The 10,000-nt window shown below is 46.6% G+C and overlaps 1 protein-coding gene across 1 annotated transcript in view; it reads right to left on the bottom strand.

The window, feature by feature from the left end:
- Positions 1–10,000, bottom strand: part of LOC308362375 (transmembrane and coiled-coil domain-containing protein 3-like) — a gene marked incomplete at both ends in the record, with an annotated part of 103,384 nt that overhangs the window by 67,152 nt on the left and 26,232 nt on the right. The window lies entirely within an intron of this gene.

Below are 10,000 nucleotides of genomic sequence, written 5' to 3'. Positions count from 1 at the left end.
ATGAGAGCCCTGGAGCCAACAGCAAGACTGCAGGCAGGAAGAGCAGAGTGGCGCAGCGGAAGCGTGCTGGGCCCATAACCCAGAGGTCGATGGATCGAAACCATCCTCTGCTAGTCCCTCTTTAACTGCCACTCCAGTATAGTTGCCTTTCACAAAACGCAGTCGGAAACCAGGATGAGAAGTAAGGCAGGAGGTTTACAGTGGGCAACACGTAGCCAATTTCGTACCAAACCATGCACGCCCTTTAACTTGTCGCGATCTTCTCAGCCTTTTTTCGGGGTCAAATCTAGCTTGCAATTAAATAGACACCAAACAGCAGAAAATCTGGCTCTCATATTTTTCAAGGACATATTTCTGCAATGAGAGCCCTGGAGCCAACAGCAAGACTGCAGGCAGGAAGAGCAGAGTGGCGCAGCGGAAGCGTGCTGGGCCCATAACCCAGAGGTCGATGGATCGAAACCATCCTCTGCTAGGCAAGCCCCGACAGCTGAAAATTCGATGAAGCCAGGAATTGTGGGTTCGAGTCCCATCTGTGGTGAGATAAAGTAGAGTGGCGCAGCCGAAACGTGCTGGGCCCATAACTCAGAAGTCGATGGATCGAAGTCCCCGATAGCTGAAAATCCAATGAACTTCTTTTGTCAACATTGAAAGTATTTCCCTAGTTCACTATAGTAACGAGGCTGAGGCTGAGGCTGAGGCTGAGGCAGCAGACTAGCCCCAGTGGCCTAATGGATAAGGCACTGGCCTCCTAAGCCAGGGATTGTGGGTTCGAGTCCCATCTGGGGTGAGATAAAGCAGAGTGGCGCAGCGGAAGCGTGCTGGGCCCATAACCCAGAGGTCGATGGATCGAAACCATCCTCTGCTAGTCTTTTTTAAGTGCCACTCCAGTATAGTTGCCTTTCACAAAACGCAGTCGGAAACCAGGATGAGAAGTAAGGCAGGAGGTTTACAGTGGGCAACACGTAGCCAATTTCGTACCAAACCACGCACGCCCTTTAACTTGTCGCGATCTTCTCAGCCTTTTTTCGGGGTCAAATCTAGCTTGCAATTAAATAGACACCAAACAGCAGAAAATCTGGCTCTCATATATTTCAAGGATATATTTCTGCAATGAGAGCCCTGGAGCCAACAGCAAGACTGCAGGCAGGAAGAGCAGAGTGGCGCAGCGGAAGCGTGCTGGGCCCATAACCCAGAGGTCGATGGATCGAAACCATCCTCTGCTAGTCCCTCTTTAAGTGCCACTCCAGTATAGTTGCCTTTCACAAAACGCAGTCGGAAACCAGGATGAGAAGTAAGGCAGGAAGTTTACAGTGGGCAACACGTAGCCAATTTCGTACCAAACCACGCACGCCATTTAACTTGTCGCAATCTTCTCAGCCTTTTTTCGGGGTCAAATCTAGCTTGCAATTAAATAGACACCAAACAGCAGAAAATCTGGCTCTCATATATTTCAAGGATATATTTCTGCAATGAGAGCCCTGGAGCCAACAGCAAGACTGCAGGCAGGAAGAGCAGAGTGGCGCAGCGGAAGCGTGCTGGGCCCATAACCCAGAGGTCGATGGATCGAAACCATCCTCTGCTAGGCAAGCCCCGACAGCTGAAAATTCGATGAAGCCAGGAATTGTGGGTTCGAGTCCCATCTGTGGTGAGATAAAGTAGAGTGGCGCAGCCGAAACGTGCTGGGCCCATAACTCAGAAGTCGATGGATCGAAGTCCCCGATAGCTGAAAATCCAATGAACTTCTTTTGTCAACATTGAAAGTATTTCCCTAGTTCACTATAGTAACGAGGCTGAGGCTGAGGCTGAGGCTGAGGCAGCAGACTAGCCCCAGTGGCCTAATGGATAAGGCACTGGCCTCCTAAGCCAGGGATTGTGGGTTCGAGTCCCATCTGGGGTGAGATAAAGCAGAGTGGCGCAGCGGAAGCGTGCTGGGCCCATAACCCAGATGTCGATGGATCGAAACCATCCTCTGCTAGTCCCTCTTTAAGTGCCACTCCAGTATAGTTGCCTTTCACAAAACGCAGTCGGAAACCAGGATGAGAAGTAAGGCAGGAGGTTTACAGTGGGCAACACGTAGCCAATTTCGTACCAAACCACGCACGCCCTTTAACTTGTCGCGATCTTCTCAGCCTTTTTTCGGGGTCAAATCTAGCTTGCAATTAAATAGACACCAAACAGCAGGAAATCTGGCTCTCATATATTTCAAGGATATATTTCTGCAATGAGAGCCCTGGAGCCAACAGCAAGACTGCAGGCAGGAAGAGCAGAGTGGCGCAGCGGAAGCGTGCTGGGCCCATAACCCAGAGGTCGATGGATCGAAACCATCCTCTGCTAGTCCCTCTTTAAGTGCCACTCCAGTATAGTTGCCTTTCACAAAACGCAGTCGGAAACCAGGATGAGAAGTAAGGCAGGAGGTTTACAGTGGGCAACACGTAGCCAATTTCGTACCAAACCACGCACGCCATTTAACTTGTCGCAATCTTCTCAGCCTTTTTTCGGGGTCAAATCTAGCTTGAAATTAAATAGACACCAAACAGCAGAAAATCTGGCTCTCATATATTTCAAGGATATATTTCTGCAATGAGAGCCCTGGAGCCAACAGCAAGACTGCAGGCAGGAAGAGCAGAGTGGCGCAGCGGAAGCGTGCTGGGCCCATAACCCAGAGGTCGATGGATCGAAACCATCCTCTGCTAGGCAAGCCCCGACAGCTGAAAATTCGATGAAGCCAGGAATTGTGGGTTCGAGTCCCATCTGTGGTGAGATAAAGTAGAGTGGCGCAGCCGAAACGTGCTGGGCCCATAACTCAGAAGTCGATGGATCGAAGTCCCCGATAGCTGAAAATCCAATGAACTTCTTTTGTCAACATTGAAAGTATTTCCCTAGTTCACTATAGTAACGAGGCTGAGGCTGAGGCTGAGGCAGCAGACTAGCCCCAGTGGCCTAATGGATAAGGCACTGGCCTCCTAAGCCAGGGATTGTGGGTTCGAGTCCCATCTGGGGTGAGATAAAGCAGAGTGGCGCAGCGGAAGCGTGCTGGGCCCATAACCCAGAGGTCGATGGATCGAAACCATCCTCTGCTAGTCCCTCTTTAAGTGCCACTCCAGTATAGTTGCCTTTCACAAAACGCAGTCGGAAACCAGGATGAGAAGTAAGGCAGGAGGTTTACAGTGGGCAACACGTAGCCAATTTCGTACCAAACCATGCATGCCCTTTAACTTGTCGCGATCTTCTCAGGCTTTTTTCGGGGTCAAATCTAGCTTGCAATTAAATAGACACCAAACAGCAGAAAATCTGGCTCTCATATTTTTCAAGGACATATTTCTGCAATGAGAGCCCTGGAGCCAACAGCAATACTGCAGGCAGGAAGAGCAGAGTGGCGCAGCGGAAGCGTGCTGGGCCCATAACCCAGAGGTCGATGGATCGAAACCATCCTCTGCTAGTCCCTCTTTAAGTGCCACTCCAGTATAGTTGCCTTTCACAAAACGCAGTCGGAAACCAGGATGAGAAGTAAGGCAGGAGGTTTACAGTGGGCAACACGTAGCCAATTTCGTACCAAACCACGCACGCCCTTTAACTTGTCGCGATCTTCTCAGCCTTTTTTCGGGGTCAAATCTAGCTTGCAATTAAATAGACACCAAACAGCAGAAAATCTGGCTCTCATATATTTCAAGGATATATTTCTGCAATGAGAGCCCTGGAGCCAACAGCAAGACTGCAGGCAGGAAGAGCAGAGTGGCGCAGCGGAAGCGTGCTGGGCCCATAACCCAGAGGTCGATGGATCGAAACCATCCTCTGCTAGGCAAGCCCCGACAGCTGAAAATTCGATGAAGCCAGGAATTGTGGGTTCGAGTCCCATCTGTGGTGAGATAAAGTAGAGTGGCGCAGCCGAAACGTGCTGGGCCCATAACTCAGAAGTCGATGGATCGAAGTCCCCGATAGCTGAAAATCCAATGAACTTCTTTTGTCAACATTGAAAGTATTTCCCTAGTTCACTATAGTAACGAGGCTGAGGCTGAGGCTGAGGCTGAGGCAGCAGACTAGCCCCAGTGGCCTAATGGATAAGGCACTGGCCTCCTAAGCCAGGGATTGTGGGTTCGAGTCCCATCTGGGGTGAGATAAAGCAGAGTGGCGCAGCGGAAGCGTGCTGGGCCCATAACCCAGAGGTCGATGGATCGAAACCATCCTCTGCTAGTCCCTCTTTAAGTGCCACTCCAGTATAGTTGCCTTTCACAAAACGCAGTCGGAAACCAGGATGAGAAGTAAGGCAGGAGGTTTACAGTGGGCAACACGTAGCCAATTTCGTACCAAACCATGCATGCCCTTTAACTTGTCGCGATCTTCTCAGCCTTTTTTCGGGGTCAAATCTAGCTTGCAATTAAATAGACACCAAACAGCAGAAAATCTGGCTCTCATATTTTTCAAGGACATATTTCTGCAATGAGAGCCCTGGAGCCAACAGCAATACTGCAGGCAGGAAGAGCAGAGTGGCGCAGCGGAAGCGTGCTGGGCCCATAACCCAGAGGTCGATGGATCGAAACCATCCTCTGCTAGTCCCTCTTTAAGTGCCACTCCAGTATAGTTGCCTTTCACAAAACGCAGTCGGAAACCAGGATGAGAAGTAAGGCAGGAGGTTTACAGTGGGCAACACGTAGCCAATTTCGTACCAAACCACGCACGCCCTTTAACTTGTCGCGATCTTCTCAGCCTTTTTTCGGGGTCAAATCTAGCTTGCAATTAAATAGACACCAAACAGCAGAAAATCTGGCTCTCATATATTTCAAGGATATATTTCTGCAATGAGAGCCCTGGAGCCAACAGCAAGACTGCAGGCAGGAAGAGCAGAGTGGCGCAGCGGAAGCGTGCTGGGCCCATAACCCAGAGGTCGATGGATCGAAACCATCCTCTGCTAGGCAAGCCCCGACAGCTGAAAATTCGATGAAGCCAGGAATTGTGGGTTCGAGTCCCATCTGTGGTGAGATAAAGTAGAGTGGCGCAGCCGAAACGTGCTGGGCCCATAACTCAGAAGTCGATGGATCGAAGTCCCCGATAGCTGAAAATCCAATGAACTTCTTTTGTCAACATTGAAAGTATTTCCCTAGTTCACTATAGTAACGAGGCTGAGGCTGAGGCTGAGGCTGAGGCAGCAGACTAGCCCCAGTGGCCTAATGGATAAGGCACTGGCCTCCTAAGCCAGGGATTGTGGGTTCGAGTCCCATCTGGGGTGAGATAAAGCAGAGTGGCGCAGCGGAAGCGTGCTGGGCCCATAACCCAGATGTCGATGGATCGAAACCATCCTCTGCTAGTCCCTCTTTAACCTGTTACCTCTGAAGCGCCCCCTGGTGGAAGCGGCGGCGCCCCGGAGCTGATAACAATTTAATTAGTGTATGTAGCCACAAAAATAAAAAACATTTCACTATAAACAGATGTCTTTTCTGAGAAAGCACTAATACTGCCACAAGCACACGTAATATCAAATGCCTGTGTCCAACAGTTCATTGAAAAAAAAAAATCAGAAAAACGTGATGTGCCCCCTGCAGTTTCCCCCCCTCCTGACGTCTTCTCAAACTAATTGTCCATTAAAACATACTATCTTTGCCAAAATGTCGTATTTTCTGCCATGAAACAATCGTTATCTATCCAAACAACTAAATTATGACACTGAATAGTTTAACTGAGGATATTATTGTAGTTTATTTATGTACTCACATCACAGCACAAAACGCATTGTCATTTTCAATATAATATGATCTCAATCTTCTCGAACTCCTTGAGGCTATGATACGTCTTTTTTTTACCTAAATATACCTTTATAATCAAAGCCATATATCTCTTTTACAAAACTGTGTAGTTTATTTGGGCCAGAGTAAAGTTTTATTCCTTGTTCTACGTTCATTTTCATGTTTACTACCGATCATCGGTGAGCTAATGCACGACTTCCGGTTTCACGAAAATGGTTGTTATTCGTATCAACTCGTTGGAAACTGATTGACACCTATTTCAACCAATAGTACTCATTGTCAGGTTTAAAACGATGTGCATATTGTCTGTGTTTGAATAATGCAGAGGCCTGATTGGATTGAGCGTAACTGCCACCTCTCGATATATCTCAGCGTGCGTCACGCGCGCAACTCAGCGCTTTTCAGTCCCATCTGATAACGCACGAGTTTTGAGTCTTTCGTTTGTTATACTATTAAATCCATCTGTAAAAATGGAGAGATATACACGGCAACAAGTCTTAGAGATGTTTTTTAACAGCGATGACGAGGATTTATACCTTGATTTGGATGAATGCTCAGATGGTGCAAGCTTGGATTCTGAGGAGGAGATACATTTGGATGAAAGACTGGATCCTGTCCTTGACATGTAAGTACATTTCTGCATTTATGGCTGTGTATTATACTTATACTATTAGCATGCATTTCGGTATGTTTCCCCAATATTATTACCAAGTATTATCTTGCTAAAAAGCAAGAATGCAACCAAGCCTCCTGCTAATCTGCTAACGTCAGATACGTGTAGGTTTAGGCTATGCATACTGTTCAGCACCAGTGCTTTTTCACTTGGTCAAGATGTACATATTTCCTAAATTTCCCTTGGGATTAATGAAGTATCCAGCTATCTATATTTTATATTTTAATATGTACCATATGATGTTTGAGTTCGAATATCAATCATGATATTTGATAAGAGTTTATATTCATATTCTGGCTAGCAAGAATTTTAGCATGCATGCTAGCTAGGTAAACAGCAATGTGGATGCAGCCACGATGCAGTGCCTTTTCACTTGGTCAAACAGTATTTTTCCTAAATTTCCCTCAGAATTAAAAAAGTATCCAGCTATCTTTATTTTAATATGTACCATATGCTGTTTGAGTTCGATTATCAATCATGATATTTGATAAGTTGTTATATATTCATATTCTGCCGAATAAGCTAGGAAGAATTTTAGCAAGCTGGCTAACCAGCCATGTGGATGCTTCTACGATGCAATGTTTTTTCACTTGGTCAAACTGTATTTTTCCTAAATTTCCCTCGGGATTAATAAAGTATCCAGCTATCTATATTTTAATATGTACCATATGCTGTTTGAGTTTGATTATCAATCATGATATTTGAGAAGTTATTATATATTCATAGTCTGTCTAATAAGCTAGCAAGAATTTTAGCAAGCATGCTAGCTGGCTATCCAGCCAGGATGCAGTCTTCCTCACACGTAGATGTTTTCCTGTTCTAATCTGTTTGCTGTTTACATAGTATTTCTTGTGTGAGAATATAAATGCTGATATACTAATATAACTGAATATTGTTATTCTCCTGTTGGAAACTCTCTATGTCTGCATGTTTCTTATTTTGAGTTGCATATTGTGATTTGTTATTTTACAATTATATTTTACAGTTATGCTTGCTCAGTATTTTTGTTTGCACGGTTGTTTGTGTAACATTTGCCAATTGGTTTATTTTTTTCCAGAGATGACCCTGCGGGAAATAAATCTGTCAGCTCCCCTCCGCCAGCACCCCTCAGCTCTTCTGACCTGCCAGGTCCTTCAAGCCCTCCTTCAGCACCAAGGAAGACAAGGGCCATTTACACCATCTCCACCACCCCCCAAACCATCTCCACAACCCTCTACACCATCTCCAACCTCTCCACCACCCCCCAAACCGACTCCACACACCACCTACCCATCTCCACCCCCTCCACAGCATCTCCATCACCCCCCAAACCATCTCCACCCCCTCCACAGCATCTACACCATCTCCATCTCCCCTCTACACCATCTACAACCTCTCCACCACCCCCCAATCCACCTCCACACACCACCTACCCATCTCCACCCCCTCCACAGCATCTAAACCATCTCCACCACCCCCCAAACCATCTCCACAACCCTCTACACCATCTCCAACCCCCTCCACAGCATCAACACCATCTCCACACCTCCCAAAACAACCTCCACAACCCTCTACACCATCTCCAACCTCTCCACCACCCCCATAACCACCTACACACATCACCTACACATCTCCACAACCCTCTACACCATCTCCACCCCCTCCACAGCATCTACACCATCTCCACACCCCCCAAACCACCTCTACACCCCCTCCACAGCATCTACACACCCCCCAAACCACGTCCACACACCACCTTCACCCCCCAAAACCATCTCCACACACTTTGGATAGGTTTTTGGGTATGTTTTGGAGACCACCATATGTGTTTTCACAATAAATTACAAAATATTACACTGAAATGAGATCAGAATGGTTTGTTGTAGTACACAATGCAAGAAAACAGTATGACTGCTTGATATTCATTGAAAAGTACTTGCTTTTGTATTTGGTATATTTGGTGATGTTGGAGAGGTTGAGAGACACTTGGAGACGTCTAAAGACACCATATGGAAACTGATGTGTAACATTTGTTAACTTTTGTCTATCTGCTTCAATTTTTTTTCACACACTGTCAACATGTTGTTGCATCAGGAAATGTAAATATTTGTTTCCCATGACATTCCAAACCCATTTCTACACTGTAACATATAAAAAACAGTAGGCGTTTTTATGTTTTTCTGACAAATATTTTAGTTTGGTTGCTCTGAAATGTAAACTAAAATTACATAATAAAACACTTTAACTGTTTGAAGTTGATGGGCCAAGTGTCTTCTTTAATTTAAGCCATAAATGGTTATTCTGCAATGTGTAGAACCATAGATATTCAAGTTTTAAATGAAACAGTGCAATATAGGCGGAAATTGTCCAAAATACCCTTCTGAATTAACAAGTTAAGTGCCACTCCAGTATAGTTGCCTTTCACAAAACACAGTCGGAAACCAGGATGAGAAGTAAGGCAGGAGGTTTACAGTGGGCAACACGTAGCCAATTTCGTACCAAACCACGCACGCCCTTTAACTTGTCGCGATCTTCTCAGCCTTTTTTCGGGGTCAAATCTAGCTTGCAATTAAATAGACACCAAACAGCAGGAAATCTGGCTCTCATATATTTCAAGGATATATTTCTGCAATGAGAGCCCTGGAGCCAACAGCAAGACTGCAGGCAGGAAGAGCAGAGTGGCGCAGCGGAAGCGTGCTGGGCCCATAACCCAGAGGTCGATGGATCGAAACCATCCTCTGCTAGTCCCTCTTTAAGTGCCACTCCAGTATAGTTGCCTTTCACAAAACGCAGTCGGAAACCAGGATGAGAAGTAAGGCAGGAGGTTTACAGTGGGCAACACGTAGCCAATTTCGTACCAAACCACGCACGCCATTTAACTTGTCGCAATCTTCTCAGCCTTTTTTCGGGGTCAAATCTAGCTTGCAATTAAATAGACACCAAACAGCAGAAAATCTGGCTCTCATATATTTCAAGGATATATTTCTGCAATGAGAGCCCTGGAGCCAACAGCAAGACTGCAGGCAGGAAGAGCAGAGTGGCGCAGCGGAAGCGTGCTGGGCCCATAACCCAGAGGTCGATGGATCGAAACCATCCTCTGCTAGGCAAGCCCCGACAGCTGAAAATTCGATGAAGCCAGGAATTGTGGGTTCGAGTCCCATCTGTGGTGAGATAAAGTAGAGTGGCGCAGCCGAAACGTGCTGGGCCCATAACTCAGAAGTCGATGCATCGAAGTCCCCGATAGCTGAAAATCCAATGAACTTCTTTTGTCAACATTGATAGTATTTCCCTAGTTCACTATAGTAACGAGGCTGAGGCTGAGGCTGAGGCTGAGGCAGCAGACTAGCCCCAGTGGCCTAATGGATAAGGCACTGGCCTCCTAAGCCAGGGATTGTGGGTTCGAGTCCCATCTGGGGTGAGATAAAGCAGAGTGGCGCAGCGGAAGCGTGCTGGGCCCATAACCCAGAGGTCGATGGATCGAAACCATCCTCTGCTAGTCCCTCTTTAAGTGCCACTCCAGTATAGTTGCCTTTCACAAAACGCAGTCGGAAACCAGGATGAGAAGTAAGGCAGGAGGTTTACAGTGGGCAACACGTAGCCAATTTCGTAC

The sequence above is a fragment of the Sprattus sprattus genome, assembly GCF_963457725.1.
Source record: "Sprattus sprattus genome assembly, chromosome: 3".
Classification (NCBI taxonomy): domain Eukaryota; kingdom Metazoa; phylum Chordata; class Actinopteri; order Clupeiformes; family Clupeidae; genus Sprattus; species Sprattus sprattus.
The sequence above is the reverse complement of the archived record's forward strand: the minus strand, read 5'-3'. Positions and strand labels throughout refer to the sequence as shown.